Consider the following 20,646-nt stretch of genomic DNA (forward strand, 5'->3'; position numbering starts at 1 on the left):
ATCACTTGGTTAAGGTTCTGTGAAGCACTATTGTTTTCTTTTTGTAGTCAATGAATATATAATGAAACAACGTGTAAATATCCTGTTTCTCATCATGTTTTTGCTCTACAATTTTGGGGATTTGTGTGTGTGTGTGTGTGTGTGTGTGTGTGTGTGTGCTTGCTTGTTCTTGTTTTTTGGTGACGCTGAGGATGGAACACAGGGCCTTACACATGCAAGGAAAGTGCTGCACCACTGAGCTACATCCTTAGCCCAACAGTGTTTCTTTTTTAATTTACAGGATTCTTTAAACATGCTTGTTATTAGCCCTTTTAAATACACGTATTATAAATAAATCATTCCACCCTAAGTCTCACTTTTCAAAATTTTCCTCATGTCTTTTGATGAACAGAACTCTTAAGTTTAATATAATTACATTTGCATATTTTTTCCTTTATGGTTAGCAGTGTTCGCATCCCATTTAAGCAATCTTTACCTATCACAAGATCACAAAGATATTCACCTATGTCTTTGAAGGAATGTAGGGATTTTAACCCCAAAATAAGGCACCTTGATGCTACTAATTTTATATTAAAGTCACTTAGAGAGCAGCAGATTCTGGAGGAGGTTTTAGTCAGACACTTCCTTGTCTGCTTAAAGGTGGGACTTGTCAAGGAGGAAAACAATTAACTCTGATACCTTCCCTAAATTGTCATTAACCAAATTGATATGGCAGGAAGAAAGACCTCATCTGATGTCCAGACAGGCTTTTGTCATACACCATTGTCTTTATTCAGTCCCACAAGATATTCCACAAGAGAATCATTTACAATACTTTGTCCCAGGCCATTGTATATTTCTCTAGACCAGTTAAACTGCCCTAAAGAATAATATGCTACCATGGTTAATCAGATTTGCATTGTTGTCACCATAATACCACAAGAACAACTTAGAGGAGGGAAAGTTTATTTTGGCTCATGGTTTCAGAGGTTTAGTCTGTGGTTGGCCAACCCCAAGGCAGAAGCATCATGGCAGAAGAGCAGGAAAGCTGCTTCGCTCACGGCAGTCAGGAAGGAGAGGAGAGAAAGAGAAAGGAGAGAGGGGGTGGACAGAGACTAGAAAGGGCCAGATATAGTCTCCATAGCCACACACCCAGTGACCTACTTCCTTCAGACACACCCATCTGCCTACAGTTACCATTAAGTAGTCAATTTTAATTATTAATCCATCAAATGGATTAATCCACTGATGAGGTCAGTGTTCTCAAAATTCAATCTTTTTCCCTCTGCTACGTTGCCTAACACATGGGATTTTGGGAGACATTCCAGATCCAAATCATAATGACCATAATGACTGTCTCTCAAAATTTGTCTGCTTCTTCTCTTCACCTCTCCTAAGAAAAATATATTTAAGCTTCCTCTATTTGACCTTTTCTTTGAGACTCATGTTGTGTGTGAGACTCCCATGCAGTGATTTTTTTTCCTATTCACATTAATAAATTGAAAACATTTTCCTCCTATTTAACCTATTTTAGTTCATTCCAACAAACCTTCAGAGAACAAAGGGAAGCCTTTTGTTTTGTCTTGACATCTTCTTCTAAAAACTTTTTCTTTCATGTTTAAATCTCCAATACACGTAATTGATTCTCACTTAGGTAGATATCAAGATTCATTATTTTGGGGCTGGGGTTATGGCTCAGCGGTAGAGCACTCGCCTCGCACATGCAAGATCCTGGGTTCAATCCTCAGCACCACATACAAATAAATAAAAATAAAGTTATAAAAAAAGAGAATTAAAGGCTAATAAAGTTATAAAAAAAGAGAATTAAAGGCTAATAAATTTTAAAAAAAGATTCATTATTTTTTCATATGGTGTCCAATAGATCTAGCACCATTCATGGATAAGTCCATTCTTTCCCCCACTATACTGCCACCTGTGCCATAAATCAGTTGACCTTATAGGTGAGGGTCTGTTTCTCCTTCTATCTTCTGTTCCGCTTGTTTGTCAATCTTTGTGTGAACAGCATACTGACTTAAATCCCATAGTATTAAGTCTTGATAATTTTATGTCTCTAGCTTTGATCTTTTTCTTTAAGATTGACTTGGCCATTTGGGGCCCTTTGCATTTTAGTCGAAATTTTAGAATTAGTTTGTCAGTTTCCACATGCATACCACAACTTCTGATGAAATTCTTTCTTTCTTTCTTTGTGGTGCTGGGATTAAACTCAGAGCCTTGTGCATGCTAGGCAAGTGCTCTACCAACGGAGAGCTATATCCCCAGCCCTGATGACATGATTTTGATTGTGTTGAGTTCATAGATCAATTTGGGAACATTTCATATTTAAAATATTGAGACTTCTAATTTTGCACATAGCACCACCCTCCATTGAATTAGATCTTTCTTCTCTCTCAAGGTCTTGCACAACTTCCATTGATTTTCCCCTGAGTTTTTAATATTTGAGAACTTACTTTTAAATATAATCACATAAGAATAGCATAGTATAGAGCAGTGGTTCTCACTGGGAAGTGATCTCATCCCCCAGGACACTGTTGGTGATGTCTGGAGATATTTTATCACATGTGGGTCGTGGTACTGGCATCTAGTGGATGGCTAGGGATGCTGCTAGGCACTCTACAATACCAGGGCAGTCTCTCACGACAATCATCCAACCCAAAATGTCAACAATGTCCTTCTCAAGACATCTCGGTACAGAGTTAACACTCTCAGAAAGATGTCAACTGAAATTCATTATTTTTGTATGTTATTCATGGATTTTGTATTACACATGACGTAGTGATCTACAGTGACATTTTCATGATATTAAAGTTAGTCTTTAAGAAAGCTAATCTTTATTACTGGGCTGTGAATCAAAGTTGGCATTTTCAGAAGTTTATAATAAGATGCCATAATTGTTGAGATAATTCTCCATGAGTTTTGCTTTTCTTGACATTTTCTGAACAAAAGGCATTGAGAGTTTTGTTCAAAGATGCTTGCATAACAGACAGCCTTGGGAAGATAAAAAGAGCGACTTCCTACAGAGAGATATGGAGATGTCCCTCCCTAAAGATATTCTGAGGTATTAAAGCTAGAGACCTTACTCTTCCTTTCCTGGGAAAATTTGTTCACATTCCAGGCTAATAAGACCTGGGGGGATAAACAAATTTACCAGTACCCTTATAAGACTAGGGGCTTCCTAGGTTTAGTGTTCCTTGGCTGTAACTGATTCCAGTACCCACCTGGCATCCATCGGGCTGCATGTGGCCCATGGGACTTGGAGTGAGGGGGAACCCATGTGAACGTGAAGCTCATGCCATTGTCGTAGGAGAAGACCTGTCTCCTAAGAAGGATCTAGTCAAGTTCCAAGAGAGAAGGGAGAACTTGTCTCAGACCAATGGGGTTCTTGGCAGATATGATGGAAAAGAATTCCAGCATGTGCCAGTTACAGATATAGATAGAGGTTTATTTAGGAAAATAGATACACATTCAAGGTAGAATGTGGGCTGTCTACAGAGGGAGTGTGAGGAGGGCCTTGGGCCTGAGCCTAAGCAACTCCACATTAAAACTCCAGTTTGAAACCTGCAGTCTTACCAGGTATACCCAAAGAAGCCCTCCAGTATGGCTCTCAGGCCATACTGTCACAAACAAGTCACTTCTCCCCACCCTAATAAACTCAGAGTGAAGTCTCTGGCTGTCCTCCCCTGATAAGAGGGAAAGGCAAGAAAATCAGGGTAGGAACCACCAGACCAGATGTTTTAACCCCAGGCCAGGGTAAATGATGTCACTGGGAGATCCAGTGGCAGCTGATGAGGATTGAAAGGGGGGGGGGTTAAAATCCCCAAAATTTGATATAAATAATATAGACCAAATGGACAGACTTTCAGCCAGCCAATACTGATGCCCTCATGCTGAGAGCCTGATGAGGACCTGGACTGACATCCCAACACTTCTCGTCATTTGCTGATCCTCTGCATTTTCCTCACTGCTCTCAAACTCTATAGCCACATCTTGACCCTGGGGAGAGTCATGACTTCTCCCTATGACCCAACCCTCTCCTTGACCAGCCATCAGCTCCACCCCAGGAGAAGCCTGCCTTGGTTCCTGATCTGATCACCTCAGTCCGAGTGAGTGTGCATCTGCTGGACTTAAAGCCTAAGGCTTGAAACTCTTGATCTGACACTTGAACTTAGCATGCAGAGGGAGTGTCTGTCATGAGCCTATCATGATTAAGTGTGTTTACAGTGCTTAGAATTAATCTAGAATTGTTTGCTGTGAATTTATTAATCTATAATTGTCCACTGGGAATTGATTATGTCTATTGCAGTGCCTAGCATTAAGGATTGTCATTTTCTTGATTAAGAACCTATAGAGTGAAATTGTATGGAGTGATCTGAGTGAATAAAGCATTGACTAGGGCAGAAGTGCATAGACATTCTTTCTTTCTCTCTCTGGACTGCATAAGTTGCTCTTTTTGCCCATCATGACAGACAACAACCTGTAGGTGTGGGGTGTTAATATTTATAGAGAGTCAGTTGCAGAGGCTGGACGAGAGGTGGAGCTATACAGTTTCACACCAGTTTTCCTTGTGCTTGTGAATAGCCCAAATATTATAAGTGAATGGGTCAAGGTCCTAGGTCAAGGGCATGGGGTGCTTAGGAATTGCAGTTTGTTTCATGGGTGCTTTCTGCATTTCACTGGTTCATGGGAACTTTCTTTGAGACTCAGTATTTCTCCCTTTATCCCCAAATTTCTGTCTCACTCTAACAAACTCTTAAAATCTATCTGAGCTTGTGTTTTCTTACAGGCTGAATCTATGGGAGTGAGATAAACTGAACTGGCAGTTGCAGTAATCTCTGCTGCTTAGGGATTGCTTGACAATGCCCATCAAGACCTACCTCAATGTAAGAAGGGCAGGAGGCTCTGCCAAAGTCATCTATTTGTTTTCTCTATACTGTAGTGACGATAGGGAGGTGTGGTTAGGTAAGGCAAAATTGTGTTTCAATCAAGGTTCCCCAAACCTGCCTCTTAGGTACATGGGTTTATATTATGGGATATGGTATATGGGATGTAGGTATATGGGTTTATGTATATGGGATACTGGTTTTGAGACATTCAGAAGAATCAATAGCCACTGTGTCATTTTTTGTATTAAAATTCATGACTTAGTTATAGCCATCAATAGGTCTCCCTGGGCCAACAGGATGCAGAAGGAAGTAATATACAGTTTGGGTCAATCCCACCCTATATTTGAGACTTATTTCCCAAAGGCTGAGTTCTATTCCTGGGATCTCAGACCCTTCTTCAGAGACATCTCTTCTTCCCTCACAGGGTCACCTGCAATTACTAGGTCTTTGTTATTTAGTTAAGCTTAACATGGCTGGCTTCTTCCCATCTTGCCTGGTCTCCTCAGACCTCTGAAGGACCTTTCCCACCAATTTGCCAGACCTACCCAGACTTGCTTGAACCTAGTAGTGGTCATAACCTCAGCTCTACAAAAATAAATATTTAAGCTGGGCACCGTGGTGCATGCCTGAACTCCTAGCAGCTTCAGAGGCTGAGGCAGGAGGATCACAGTTTCAAAGCCAGACTCAGCAATAGCAAAGCACTAAGCAACTCAGTGAGACCCTATCTCTAAGTAAAAATACAAAATAGGGCTGGGGATGTGGCTTAGTGGTTGAGTGCCCCTGAGTTCAATCCCTGGTTCCAAAACAACAACAACAACAACAAATATTTAGAACATGGGTTATCATGATAATTTTCATCCTGGAATATTTGTGTGTGACTGCTGTGTTCTATGGTAGCTAATTTAACTGCAGTCTCTTCAGGGTAATCCACATCCACTTGGAGTATTTGTGAAAACAAATGAGACTATGTTTGTTCCTATGATCAGAGCTCATTTTCTTAGTGATGGTTTGATTTGATGAGGCTGTGTGTAAGCTGCAGTACGGCAGCAGGAAAGGCACAAGGTAGAAGAGAAAGTGTTTTTAAAACAGCAATGTGGGGATGGGCATGTAGTTCAGTGGCAGAGCAAGCCTAGCCTGTGGGAGGCCCTGTGTCCAATCCCAGCACCCCTAAAAAAAAAAAAAAGAAAAAGAAGAAGGAACTAATAACAATGGGGGAAATGCCCTTCTGGCTGCTGTCAATCTTCTGAGTAGAGTGAGAAATGGGGTGGGCATTTCCCTGAGGGTAGCTACAAACTTGTTGTTATTTGATTATCAAACTATGCTAAACTACAGAAAAATGCAAGTGATTAGCCTCCTTGTGGTCACAAAAGTTTTCCCTTTTTGTTAATCTGTAGTGTTCATGATAACCAAAACAGGTTTTCAGTTTTTTGGGAGATGGAGGTATTAGGTATTGCTCTTTAAAGGCAGGAAAAACTGAAAATAACAAGTGCTGCTGCTTATCCTTAGATATATTTCCTTAGATATATATACCTGAGTGTAACTGAGTGATAGAGCCGTTGCCTAGCATGCACCAAGCCCTGCGTTCAATCTTAGCACTCTCATTCCCCACAAAATAGATAAGAGAGATGTATTTTCTGTAGAATATACATATACAAATATGTTGATGGACAATGATTTAGCAGCTGCAGTAATCTCTGTTATTTGTGGATTAACATTGGGAATGAGACTGGAGGTGTTGCTCACTATATCCGTCCTTTTGGCAAACATGAAGTTCTGAGATCTAGCATCTGGCAGTGAGATAATTGGGCAATGGGGGTTCTTGAAGAATATTACGCTGCTGAGAGAGGAACCACGTCAACAGGTGTGCTAACTGCAGGCGGGTAGTCCATTGGTCACCATCTGTGACATGTGTGGCTTAGGAGCCCAGGATGGAAGTGAAGCAAGCTGAGGCTCTATCTCCCCATCAAGGAAATGATCTGGCTCACGAGTTGGTGTGAGACAAGGGGGGGCAGCACAGAAGATGTATCTGGTTACAGAAGTTAGAGCTACCACTACCACTGAGGGGCGGGGTGGGGGATCTTTCCTTCATGCTTAATTTAGCAGATTGAAAATGGAGATTTTTTTTTCAAGAGACTCTCTTTTATGAAGTTTGTGTAAACATTTTACCCAGCCTAATGCAAGCCTAATGTGATAGGGGTGCCCTATTAGACAAACTCAGAGATCAGTGCACTTTATGGTCCCCAGATGGGTTGGTGCCAAAGCAGCACCAAGTGTCTAACAGAAAGACAGTGCAGAGAGGAGAGGGAAGCCTGCTCCCTCTTTCTCTCTCTTTCTTTCTTTCTTCCTTCCTTTCTTTCTTTCTTCCTTCCTTCCTTTCTTCCTTTCCTTCCTTCTTTCCTTTCTTTCTTTTTTCTTCCTCTCTCTCTCTTTTTCTTTCTTTCCCTCTTTCAAGTATTTGCAGTTTATCAAGCCTTTCATGAAAATTTACACAATCATCACAGACAAGGTCATTGCAGAATCTTTACTCCTGCTTTTTGCCAGCACTGACATTGGCCTTTCCCCTTGACTTTCCTCATTACATTCTTATATTCTTTTCACTGTTTCCTTGAGGTCTTTTTCTTCTCCTCAGCCCATGTCCTGTAAGTTCACATTTGGATTCATCTTTCTTTAATTAATCCAAGGCATCTTAAATCATTCCCAACCCAGTTACCTTGTCACTACTAAAATGAATTCTTATCCAAATACAAAGGATGACATCTGGAATGGTCTTGTACATTTGGGCTAGTTTTTCTAGAATTCCTTCCCCCCGCCCCTTACCAGGGTTTGAGACAGGGTCTCACTAAGTTGCTTAGAACCTTGCTAAGTTGCTGAGACTGACTTGGAACTTTCGATCTTCCTGCCTCAGCCTCTTGAGTCTCTGGGGATTACAGGTGGGTGTCCTGAATTTCTGTCTTAGATGCTATCACCTTCCCAGGATGAAGGACATCGATGACCAGTTGTTTTCCCTGAAGTAGTTGGGTGGTCGTGAATGTCTTGGTGTGAATAGTTACTGTGTGTTCATTATGGTGGTCCTCAGGCATCTAGGAAGGAAAACAACTGCTGTTTCTTTTAACAAGACTTTCAGCTCTTAAAAATATATGGCAGTTAGGTAGGCTGGGGTTGTGGCTCAGCGACAGAGCATCGCCTAGCACGTGTGAGGCCCTGGGTTTGCACCACATAAAAATAAATAAAGATATTGAGTACAACTACAACTAAAAAATAAATATTTTTTTAAAAATGTATATGTCAATTAGGGCTGAGGATGTGGTTCAGTAGTAGAGCATTTACTTATCTTGTGTAAGGTCCTGGGTTTGATCCCCTGCACCACCAAAAAGAAAAAAGAAAGATATATCTTACAAATGCATATATTTAACAAAATTAAAGCTCCATTTAAAAAAGATATAAATATATCTGACATATATATATGTTTGATAGAATAAAAACTGCATTTAAAAAATTAGTAGATGGACTAAATAAAATGGACAACTGAAAATGGAATTAATGAGCTCACAAGATCAAGCCGAACAATTCTCTCAAACTCATAGCTAAAGTTCAAAGCAAAACAAAGCAAAAACAACCAGGTAAAGAAATGTTAAGCAACAGAGGATAAAGTTCCATAACATCCAATAGAGATTATGGAAGATAGAAAATATCTTTCTCCCTGTCACCCCCACCCCCAACCACCACCTTGGTGCTGGGGTTTTAACCCAGGGCCTTGTACATGCTAGACAAATGTGCTCTGCTACTGAACCACACTCCCAACCCAGAAAACAATCAATCCTATGAGAGAAGAAAGGTTCTGAGTTTGGGAAAGATTTAACTCTTCAGCATGAACCGACCTAAGACAGATTGCCAACCAGGATAGGACAAGAGGCCCCACTCCTAAATACATTCTTCAAGGGGAAAGAAGAAATCTTAAAATTCTTTTGTAGATAATCTACAAAGGAAGAAGCATCAGTTTGATATCAGATTTTTCTTTTCTTTTTTTCGGTACTGAGGAGTCAACCCAGGAATTTACTTATGCTAGGCAAGTTTTCTACATGAAAGCTACACCCCCAGACCCTAGATTTTTCTTTGATACCAATAATTCTAGTAGATAATGAATCTTAAAGGATGGTGTCAAAATCTTGAAAGATGGCCTAGTTTCCCTTAGAGCTCTCAAACATGGCATCTCCATAATTAGGTAGTAGAAAATACTATTGATGGGCTGGGGATGTGGCTCAAGCGGTAGCCCGCTCGCCTGGCATGCGTGTGGCCTGGGTTCGATCCTCAGCACCACATACAAACAGAGATGTTGTGTCCGCCAAAAACTAAAAGAAATAAATATTTTAAAAAATTCTCTCTCTCTTTAAAAAAAAGAAAAGAAAATACTATTGATAGTGGTTGGCCATGGTTGGTTAAAAGTTTTATTACCAAGGGCTGGGTTGTAACTCAGTGGTAGAGCACTTGCCTAGCACGTGCGAGGCCCTGGGTTCAATCCTCAGCATTACTTGCACTGCATATAAATAAGTAAAATAAAGGTCCATTGACAACAATATATATAAAGTTTTATTACCAAATTTTTATTTTATTTAACTGTGATCAGAAAAAATAGCCAACTATAACATCTGGTTTAGAATAGACCAAGTACTCTTCCAAAAGTTTAACATATATTAAGTCATTTTATCCTCATAATTTAGTCCCTATAAGGAAGGCATAATCATCATCCCTATTCTAAAGATAAGTACAGGAGTGAGGCGAGGCCTCGCGGGGCCTCTGGGAGGAAGGCGAGCAACATGTGGGACCCCGGAGGGAGAAGCAGGTAGCATCTAAAGGAACTGGTTTAAATCCTAATGCCAAAGTATGGCAAGAAATTCCTCCTGGAACTCCTGATGCCACTACTGTAGCTCATGGAACTGAAAGCTCATGGCATGAAACAGCAGCCACATCAGGGTCTCATCCTGAAGGAAATGCTGAGCTTTCAGAAGATATGTGTAAGGAATATGAAGTAATGTATTCTCCATCTTGTGAAACCACAAGAAACACTACAGGCATTGAAGAATCAACTGATGGAATGATATTAGGACCTGAAGAGCTGAGTTATCAAATATGTGATGTTTCTGGAGAAAGCAGTTCAACAATTTCTACAGAAGACCTAAAAGAATGTCTAAAGAAACAATTAGAATTCTGTTTTTCACGAGAAAACTTGTCAAAGGATCTTTATTTGATATCTCAGATGGATAGTAATCAGTTCGTCCCAATTTGGACAATTGCCAACATGGAAGAGATAAAAAAAATTGACCACAGATCCTGATCTAATTCTTGAAGTGTTGAGATCTTCTCCTATGGTACAAGTTGATGAGAAGGGTGAGAAGGTGAGACCAAGTCATAAACGTTGTATTGTCATTCTCAGAGAGATTCCTGAAACTACACCAGTAGAGGAATTGAAAACTGCCCCAAAGTGATAAGCTGTGAGTTTGCACATAATAGCAACTGGTATATCACTTTTCAGTCGGACACAGATGCACAGCAGGCTTTTAAATACTTAAGAGAAGAAGTTAAAACATTTCAGGGCAAGCCAATCATGGCAAGGATAAAAGCCATCAATACTTTTTTTGCTAAGAATGGTTATTGATTAATGGATTCTAGTATGTATAGTCAACCAATTCAAACTCAAGCACAGTATGCCTCACCAGTCTTTATGCAGCCTGTATATAATCCTCATCAACAGTACTCAGTCTGTAGTATTGTGCCTCAGTCTTGGTCTCCAAGTCCTGCACCTTACTTTGAAACGCCACTGGCTTTAATTCACCAGGATCTTATAAAACTAAAGATAAGTACATACAGAAAAAGATAAATGACTTTCTTAGAGTTACCAGCTTAAAAAATGAAAGTGTTAGGGTTCAAACTCTATTCTTACTTTAGAATTTTGGGGTTTCTTTGACCTTACTGGGTATCAAATCCAGGGCCTTGCACATGTTGGGCAAAGTGCTCCACCACCAAGCTGTACCCCCAGTCCTATTTTAGAATTTAATGAGGTTTTCTTTGCAAATAAATATTTTGTCAGTTTTTATAAATATTCAGTAGGTGATTCAGTAAAATAATGGAATCTAGTCTATAACCATTAATTCTATATCATAAATAATATTCAGATTAGATCTATATTTTTTGGTCAGTTTTATTTATGCAAGACATAGCAGAGGCTGTTTAAAATTTATTTCTGCTTTATATTATAAAACAAAACAAAAAGTCACTCCTACCTATTAGTTGTTACATTTTCTAAGTTCTAGAAATTTTTTATGGTTCTATATATTATTGATGCTTACTCATCCTTGAAAGTTTAAAAAGCTTTGCTTTTGTCCCCTAACAGAATGAGCTAATTCTTTCTGGATCCCTGCCTAACTCTTTGGATGCTGCTGGAATCTTCCTCTCATATCTTAGGCTGCAGGGCTGATTACCTTCCAGCAGCCTGAAAGAATTGTGGAGAGGGCCAGCTGGCAAGGAATGTCACCTGTGTAAACTTTCTTTTTAATGCTTTGCAAAGTCACTGTCCCAGGGGGCCAAGGGTTATCTGGCCTCAAGCCTCAGCTCCTTCCTGGCCAGTGGTCAGACTGGATGTACCCTGGCTATTATCCTGAAATTGCCGAGAATGTCAGAAGAGAGACTTGCCCCTCAGTAAAAATTCCCTCTCATTACCCGCTTTATGTCATTTCAATGAGTATTGGGAAGGGAGATTCAAAATTCTGGTTTAAAATCCCACTTTCGGGCTGGGGTTGTGGCTCAGCGGTAGAGTGCTCGTCTCGCATGCCCGGCACCCTGGGTTCGATCCTCAACACCATGTAAAAACTAATTGAGTGAAATAAAGGTATTGTGTCCAACTATAAAATAAATATTTAAAAAATAAAATAAAATCCCACTTTCATATGGAAGTGTCCTGGATATCTATTGCTCCAAGAAGTATTTGTGTTGTGAAACAAAGTCATTTACTATTTTTATCATTCTTCACAGTTTTGAGGATTGAACCCAGGGTGATAGAAAAGGGCTCTACCACTGAGCCACATCCCAGCCCAATAGTTTTTTGTTCTTCTTCTTTTTAAAAAAATTATTTATTTATTTAGTTGTAAATGGACACAAAACCTTTATTTTATTATTTTATTTATTTATGTGGTGCTGAGGATCGAACCCAGTGCCCCACACATGCAAGGCAAGCACACTACCACTGAGCCACAACCCCAGCCCTAGTTTTTTGTTATTCTTATAACTTATGATCCTGGTGACAGACAGGGCTCAGCAAGATGGTTCTCACTGAGTGTGTCACCTGGATTCCATGAGGCAGGAAGCATGCTGAAAGCATTTTTAAGTCTTCCTCATTCTCATGTGCAGCATTGGGATTGGGACTGGGAAAACTCAAACTGCCGGGGGGCTGGAAGAGCCAGCATTCCTGAGTCACTCTTTGGCTGTCACCTGTCCACATGGTCACTGGAGCATGGTGGTTTCAGAGCAGCTGTATGTACGTGCTCCAAAGGCATGTGTGTTAAGCAAGAGAATTGGATGGAAGCTATGCTACCTTTTGAGCCCCAGCCTTGGAGGTCACAATACAGTACTTTTTTTTTTTTTTCTCAGCCATAGAAGGCTTTCCAATAAGATGACCCTGTCAATGGGAGAGGACTTCTGTTGATGGAGGAGGGCAGGGTTTTTAAGAGATGTGGGACTGAATATATTGTTTCAGCCAATTCTAAAAAAGCCTGCCATAGGCAGTTTAATGCAGTATGGTTGAATTAATAAATGATTGTATACATTAATAGTAATGCTTATTGACACCTATGCAAGTATGTGCTTAGCAACTCAGCTCTGGTGAGGATTAACTAGTACTATATATGTAAAGCACTTAGAATGGTGACGGGCACACAGTTAGTGCTTAACTCTAAGTTAAGGAAAGCTAGACATCCATAGCTATAGTGTTAACTGATTGCCTTCCCACAATCCAATTTTCACTTGTTCACTCTGCTATTTGCCATTTTTTTCAAATCCTAAGGTTTAGGTCCTTGTTTTGATGGAACACACCATCTGAAAGTTTTTTGATGAAAAGTACACAGGAGGTAAATATTTTGAAATTGTGAATGTCTGAAACTGTCTTTACTCCCCTCAACTTGGCTGCTAGTTGGAATGGATATGGGAATCTATTTGGAAATTATTTTCTCTCAGAGTTATAAAAGCATGATTTCACTGTCTGTCAGTTTTTGTGCTGTTGTTGATAAATTTGGTGACATTTTTATTTTTGCAGTATTGGAAATTAAACCCAGGACCTTGCACATGCTAAGCAAGAGCTTTACCACTGAGCTACATCTCTAGTCCTTTTTATTTTATTTGAGACAGGGTTTTGCTAAGATGCCAAGGTTAGCCTTGAACTTGAGATCCTCCTGTCTCAGCCTCCCCAGTGGCTGGGATCACAGGTATGTACCACTATGCCAACTTCCCACTCGATTCTTCATCCCTTATATGAAACCTCCTTTTACCCTCTGGTTGCTTGTAAGCTCTCCTCTGAGCCCCCCTGTCTTCTAAAATTTTATTGTGATGTGCCTTGGTGTGGTTCTCATTTTATCTATTGTGCTGGGCTTAGCAAGTGCTTTCTTTTTTTAGTTATCGGCAGACACAACATCTTTGTATGTGGTGCTAAGGATCGAACCCGGGCCGCACGCATGCCAGGCGAGCGCGCTACCGCTTGAGCCACATCCCCAGCCCCTAGCAAGTGCTTTCTTTTTTTTTTTTTTGAATTAAACAGAATTTATTTCCAAGATCTTCAAAGATTATTCCAAACACGAAGTATCCTTCTAAAAGTATCCCAAATTAAATCAAAGGCACATCATCAAAGTCAAACACTTGTGACATGAAGAATTCTTTTAGGTCATAATATTTTCACATTACTTTGTTTTTAATCATTTGCAATGCTCTGTATGTAGGTCCTACTTTAAACATTTTTTTAAAGGCATGAAATAATGTAGTATCTTTTTAAAAGTGCAACCACAAAGTAAAGGAACTTAAAAAGAGTTCAAATCTGCTTCTTACATAAAATGAGACAACCTAATATATATTATAACATGAATCTTCCTAAACAACACCTCTTGTGTTAAATAAAACAATCTTCTTATTTAGAAAAAATCAAGGCATCATTTGATTAGTAAAGTCTATTCTTCCCCCACAATTTTATACTTTCTTATCTTCAGTTAGTAATTATAAATTTATGATAGAACAAATTTTATTATAGTATAAAAATCTTAGGAACAACAAATTACAAATACTCCATTTTTTTTTAATAAACAAAAGTGTTTTCCTTCCTAAAATGTAAACATCCAGTTAATAAAACATACATGATACTCTAGGTATAGCAACACCAGTAACTCACTTATTAAAGAGGTGTATTTTAGTATATTGGTGGTAAGGTTTTTATCTTAATACAAAGCACTTCTTCGGGAGAACCAAGCCATTATTACTTAAAACAATTCTATTTCTTCACTCAGTTTCCTTATTTGAGTAGAAAATCATTAATTTCTGTAGAATTTTGGCTGTAAGATCAGGACACTGGAAAGGTCTGAAATATCTCAGTCATTTGGCTAAAGAAAAGTGTTTTCTTGAGACTTGGAGTCAGTCATTCATTACTTTGTGCTCGAAGGCATTTCTCAACAAACTTCTTCCAAGTCTTCAAAGTAAAATGCAGGATCTGGGCTCTCGGAAGGGGTTGCTTCCGGCTGGAACTCCAACCAGCAGAGCATCCTTACAGGCATTCTGCATGCAGTACTGCTGAAGCTCTGCCGCAGCCTGAGAGACCTTGATCCTCTCCACGCTGGCCTCCAGCTTGAGCTGCTCCACCAGGCGCTGCAGGGCGCTCACGCTGGCCCCGGAAGACACGGCGGCGGCGGCGCTCAGCAAGTGCTTTCAATGTGGAAATTCACACCCTTTAGTTCTCAAAAAATATAACTGAATTATTTTATTGACTTCTTTCCCTTTGCCTCCTAGATTTCAGGACTAGCTTTCTAATTTTCTTATTATTTCCTACCTCTTTCTCTTCTGTTTGCCTTTTGTCTATGTAAGCAGCTCTCTGCATGTGTAAGTTCGATCAACCATGGATCATATACTATGCAGTTAAGCCTACAGCATGCACCTGAACTGAACATGCATAGACATTTCCTTGTCACTATTCCCTACACAATACAGTGTAACAACTATTTACATAACATTTGCATTGTATTAGATATTATAAGTAATCCAGAGATGTTTCAAAGTATATGGGAGGATGTGCAGAAGTTAAATGCAAATACTAGGCCATTTTATCTAAGGGATATCCAGAGATTTTGCTATTCACAGGAGTCCTGGAACCAATCCCAAAGGATACGGAGGAATGACTGTGCATTCTATTATTTTCTAACTTTATATTCTTACTACTCTGATGAGGTTTTTTTTTTTGCTATCATATTTATAATTTAAAAGACCTATGTTTTGTTCTCTAAGTACTAATTGTTAAAGAGTATCTATTCTGTTTTTTTTTTCTAAATTTATTTCTCAGAGGAGACCAATAGCAGATCATCACTTTTCTTTCCCCTTTCCATATAGTCTTTTTCTTCCAAGCTTCTTTCCTGTTATACTTTTGGGATTCTTTCTGTCATGTCAGATTCTTCCCTTAAATTCTGAGGATCTATGTTTGTTTGTTTTGTGTTTTTTTTTGTTGTTGTTGTTTGTTAGAGTCTGTAAACAAGTCAAAATAACACCTGGCATTTTGCCAGGGGAATGTTAGAGTTCGTAAACAAGTCTGGATGGTGCCTGGCAAAATGCCAGAGGGAGTGGTTTGAGAAGTAACAAAAGCTAGCCATTAAGTGTGGAGATTCCTTATTGGTTGACTGATGTATCTAGTTTATGCTAATTAGATAAGCTGTGTGGAATGTATAAATACTGCTCCTGTCCTACAATAAACGGCTCCTACTCCTGCTGTATCAACGTACACAAGTTATTCGTCACCCCCCGGTTATTTTGCTGCAGCCGGACTGCAGCAGTTGTTACCAGGGATTGAACCCAGAGGTGCTTAACCAGTGAGCCACATCCCCAGCCCTTTTTTATATTTTATTTAGAGACAGGGTCTCACTGAGTTGCTTAGGTCCTCCCTAAGTTGCTGAGGCTGGCTTTAACCTTGCAATCCTCCAGCCTCAGCCTCCTGAGCAAGTAGGATTACAGGCTTTTGCCATGCTCATCTGGCTATCTATTCTTTTTTTTTTAATTTTAGTTGTAGATGTATATAATACCTTTATTTTATTTATTTATGTGGTGCTGAGGATCAAACCCAGTGCTTCAGGCATGCGAGGCAATTGCTGTACTACTGAACCACAACCCCAGTCTTGGCTATCCATTCTTAAGTGTGCCAAATTTAGCAAAAAACAAGACACCTAGTTAAACTTCAATTTTACATAAACAACAGATACCTTATAGGAAAAGTACATTCTGTGCAGTGTTTAAGCCATGTTATATATTTTATACTTCAATAAAAATTATTTGTTGTTTATCCAAAATTCATATTTAAGTGTCCTGTATTTTATCTACTAACCCTAAAAGTGCAATCAACAATACTTTCTGGACACCTTTGTGCGTACATGAGTGGTGAGGCTTGACAAGGATAAGTTTACTAACAGGTTGCTCAGTTTCATTAAGCAATTGAATACAGTGTCCTTAGATCTTTGTTCTTAGATTTCTCCAGAGAGAAATACTCCAAACTCTTAATGAATATAAACTCTTAATGAATATAATCCTGGCTGCCAGTTTCTAGCAGGAATCAAGTGGAGGAATAATATTGAACAGTTAGTTCAATATTCATTTTCTTAATTTTCATATGACTCTTCAATTTCAGTACAGAAGCCCTATCCATGTGTTCATTTAGTACCCAAGATTAAAGATGGCTGCAAAATCTTTGCACACACACATTCATTCCGGGATGGAGGCTAATTCTCCTTTCCTTGAAACTGGGCTGGTCTCAGTGATTTGCATGATCTATAGAATACAATGGAAACGATGTTCAATAGTTTCCAAGCCTAGATAATAAGAAGCTTAGTAACTTCTGCTTGTATCTCTTGTATTATTTTTCTGGAAACCCTGACTCTCCACATAGGAGATCTGACACCCTGAAACTGCCATGTGAAGAGAGAAGGTGTAAGTGTCCTGGGTAATAGTGCCAGCTGAGATCAGCCTTCCAGTTACTCTTGCTATGGTGTCAAATATAGAAGGAGTCTTCCAGCCTGGCTGAAAACCACCATGTAATTATACTTAGTGAACTTCGCTGATGCTTCATGGAACAGAATTCCCCAGCCAAGTCCTATCCAATTTCAGACCCACAAAATCATGAGGGACAACCAAATGGTGGAAAAATAGTCATTGTTTATGGCACCAAGTTTTGGGGTCATTTAGGCAGCCTCAGATAACCAGAACACGGCAACAATATCTGGGTGTTCCCATTCCAGAGATCCTGTTCTTTATCCCTTCTGAGAAGGCACTTCAAGTCTTCCATGCACATTAAAGAGGGACAACAGCAGCTGTGCAGGAGGGGATGGGGGACACTAGCTTCTTCCTGTGCAGTTCACAACCAATCCTCCAGGTCTCCGGCTCACCTACATACCCTTTTTCAGAAGCACCTGATGCTGCAAACTCCCACATCCCCAGAGATCTACATTGTCATCTTGCTTCCTGGCTTTCCCTTCTCCTTATTCCTTAGTTCTCTCAGGTCTGCTAAGTCAATTATCCTATTTCTCTACTTTTCAGGCTCCAATTTTTTGTTATTATTTTTTTCTGTCTGGTTCCCTTGTTCTTGTGAGATTAAAAAAAAAAACTTTTGCTTTACTTGAATTTTGAGAGGATCTGAGATAACTATAGGTATTCATTCTGCTATCTTTAATTTAAAGGCTCCTTTGAGCCTTTCATTTGGACAATTCTGATACTGAAAGGTCAGTCCTTGTCCTGGAATTGGATCCAATAACGAAGGTAAGGTTTTGAAAAAAAGGAAAAAGAAATTGTATTACTTTGCTAACAAAGGAGAAATAGAGGGGACTCCTACCCCAGAGGCTGTGATTCTAACTGCCAGAGGAAACAGAGGACTTTTTTTTTTTTTTTGTACCAAGGATTGAACCAAGAGGCACTTAAACACTGAGCCTTCAAGTCTTCCATGCACATTAAAGAGGGACAGCAGCAGCCCCTTTTTATATTTTATTTAGACACAGGGTCTCGCTGAGCTGCTTAGGGCCTTGCTAAATTGCTGAGAACAGCAGGCTTTTAAAGAAGGAATACAAAGGCTACATTCCAGCTGTGCTCTGTCAGGAGTCAATTCATCTGTAGCATTGAGAGATAGCTGTTTCTCAGATCCGCTGGTGCCAGCCCCGGGCGTAGATTGCTTATTCCTGTAGGTCATGAGCCAAAGGACGAATAACTGGGCCTAGGATGGGAAGAAAGTTAATCTGGCTTCTTTCATGGTTAGGGAGGCAAAGAGGGAGAAGGAAAGAAAAAAACAAATATGTTAGTTTAAAAATAGACCATAGTGGCAGAGCAGCGAGGATTGTATTCTTTTTTTTTTCTGGAGTAGGGGTTTGAACCCAGGGGCATTTAACCTTTGAGCCACATCCCCAGCCCTTTGTATTTTTTATTTTGAGACAGAGTCTCACTAAGATGCCTAGGGCCTCACTAAGTTGCTGAGGTGGAAGTGAGTGTTATATTCAAAGCATTAAGGGGACCCCTGTTACAATTCTATTAATTTTTAAAATACCCTGTCTTAGATCAGGTTACCTAGAAGCAGAGCTACACCTAGGGATTCTCCTGCACGTATTTCAGTGAAAATATTCTCAGGAAACCCTGTAAGTGAAGGAAGTAGGATATGGCCTAGAGAGAAGCTAAGCGAAGATGTGATTCCTTTTGTAGTTAAAACTCAGGCTGACATTAGAGGAGTTTTGGCCAGATTTACTCCTGGCCTTTTGTACCTCATGAAAGCCTCTTTCTGTGGCTTCCCAACCTGTTCCAAATTCGCAATTTTGGGGAGGAGGCAGCTGCAGGGATCTGGGGTCTGGGTACAACTGTGGGATATAATAGTGTCTCTAATTTTTCTCAAGAGGGAATTATTATTGATTGTGTGTGTGTGTGTGTGTGTATGTAGGGGGAGTACTGGAATTAAATCTGGGAGTGCTTTACCACTGAACTATATTCCCAGCATCCTCCTTTCAAAATTTTGAGACAGGGTCTTACTATGTTGCCCAGGCTCCCAGGCTGACCTCAAACTTAGAATCTTCCTGCCTCAGCCTCCTAATTAGCTGGGATTACAGATGTGTGCCACTGTGATGGCCTTATTGCATTCTTTTTCTACTGTTGGCCTTGTTAATTTTGTTTCCTCAAGGTCAGTTCCTAAATAGAAACTCAGAAACTTTTAGGTTATCAAATATATATAAAGGACAGAACCAAGTCTGGATCCTAAAACTCATGCTCTGAACCACATTAAACCACCTCCTCTAGCTACATGTTTATGAAATAATTTAATGTTGCCTCTCCACCTTTAAAGATTTTAATAACCACTTGGATTTTGGTCCGTTGAACAGCAAACATTCCCCAAAGCTACCTATCCTTTGTCAAATAAAATAAAAATTTGCTGGTAGTTGCAACAGATTTCTCTCCAGCATTCACTGAGCACCTACGATGTGCCAGAAACAGAATCCTGCGCAGGCACAAAGACAACCTAGACCTAGTAAGTGGCTTCAGGAGTGTTGTGTTCAGTGGGGGTAAGAAGATATGGACACACAAAAGTGTGTCCTGCGGACAGGCACCCAACGCTAGTGTTTACAGGTTTAAGAGAGAAAGATCAGCGCTGCTCCCAATTTTCTATTCCCGAAGTTTCTCTGACCTGCTAGGTGCAACAGGAGGGAGAATTTTTTTCCTCAAAGGAGATGTGGAACCGCTGGACACGTTTTGGAATGTATGTTTTATTGTGACAGAGGGAAATGAAAAGGGCCATTCAGACTTCACTTTCTACTTTTCCAGCCACAGGCTCCCCATGATCCTGCTGGAGTGAGAAAGTGCCTTTTTCCAGGGAAAAGGCTGGGATTCCAAGCGTGACTCGGGACAGGGCATTGAACTGGGCGCTGCCCACGCAGGGAGGGAGAGGGCGAGGTCGCCGGGCTTGGGTGACACCGGTGGGGACATCCGGACACCCGATAACTCGCGAACACACTGGTCCACTCTGCGGGGGCAGGAGCGGGGCTGGAGGTGCCAGGCCGGCTGGGCGATCTCGGCAGCTGGACGAGGCGCGGGAGTCGGGACCCCCGGGATCCGGGGACTGGTCCCCGCCTGGGGCTCGGGCACGTGCGGGAGCAGCCCACTCGGGGCCAGGCTGGCTTCTCGTGGGCGTCTGGGGCTCCAGGTGCGCTTTGTTTTGGGAGGGACTTTCCGGTTCCGTGGGCAGAGAGACAACCAGGAACTCGTGCTCAGTCTCCACCCCGAAGTGGGGCGGATCCGCACGGGATAAGACCCATTGCTGGGCCTGGACGCGGGTGTGACCTCCGCAGCCACAGAGGACTAGCGAAGCCGGGTCTCCGCACGAGAGGTAAATGGATCATGACCCGGGGGTCCTGGGCTCCGGGAGAGGGGTGTGGCGGCCCGGGAGTGCCTCTCGGGGATGCCAGTCCCCAAGCTGATCCCAGTCCCCAAGATGATCCCAGGAGAGGGTGCCCGACGCCGGCCT

At 40.8% G+C, this 20,646-nt stretch overlaps 1 protein-coding gene and 2 pseudogenes across 1 annotated transcript in view; 2 read left to right on the top strand and 1 right to left on the bottom strand.

Moving 5' to 3' along the window:
* Positions 1–7,401: 7,401 nt before the first annotated feature.
* LOC114091974 (small ribosomal subunit protein eS24-like) lies at positions 7,402–7,960 on the bottom strand (annotated as a pseudogene).
* Positions 7,961–9,308: 1,348 nt separating this feature from the next.
* LOC114091972 (la-related protein 4 pseudogene) lies at positions 9,309–10,591 on the top strand (annotated as a pseudogene).
* Positions 10,592–20,400: 9,809 nt separating this feature from the next.
* The window catches only part of Anxa4 (annexin A4), a 63,072-nt gene continuing 62,826 nt past the window's right edge, over positions 20,401–20,646 (top strand). The window contains exon 1 of the mRNA XM_027934569.2: positions 20,401–20,508. The gene's annotated coding sequence lies outside the window, so the exon portion shown is untranslated. The remainder of the gene's footprint in view (positions 20,509–20,646) is intronic.

The sequence above is a fragment of the Marmota flaviventris genome, chromosome 14, assembly GCF_047511675.1.
Source record: "Marmota flaviventris isolate mMarFla1 chromosome 14, mMarFla1.hap1, whole genome shotgun sequence".
Lineage (NCBI taxonomy): Eukaryota > Metazoa > Chordata > Mammalia > Rodentia > Sciuridae > Marmota > Marmota flaviventris.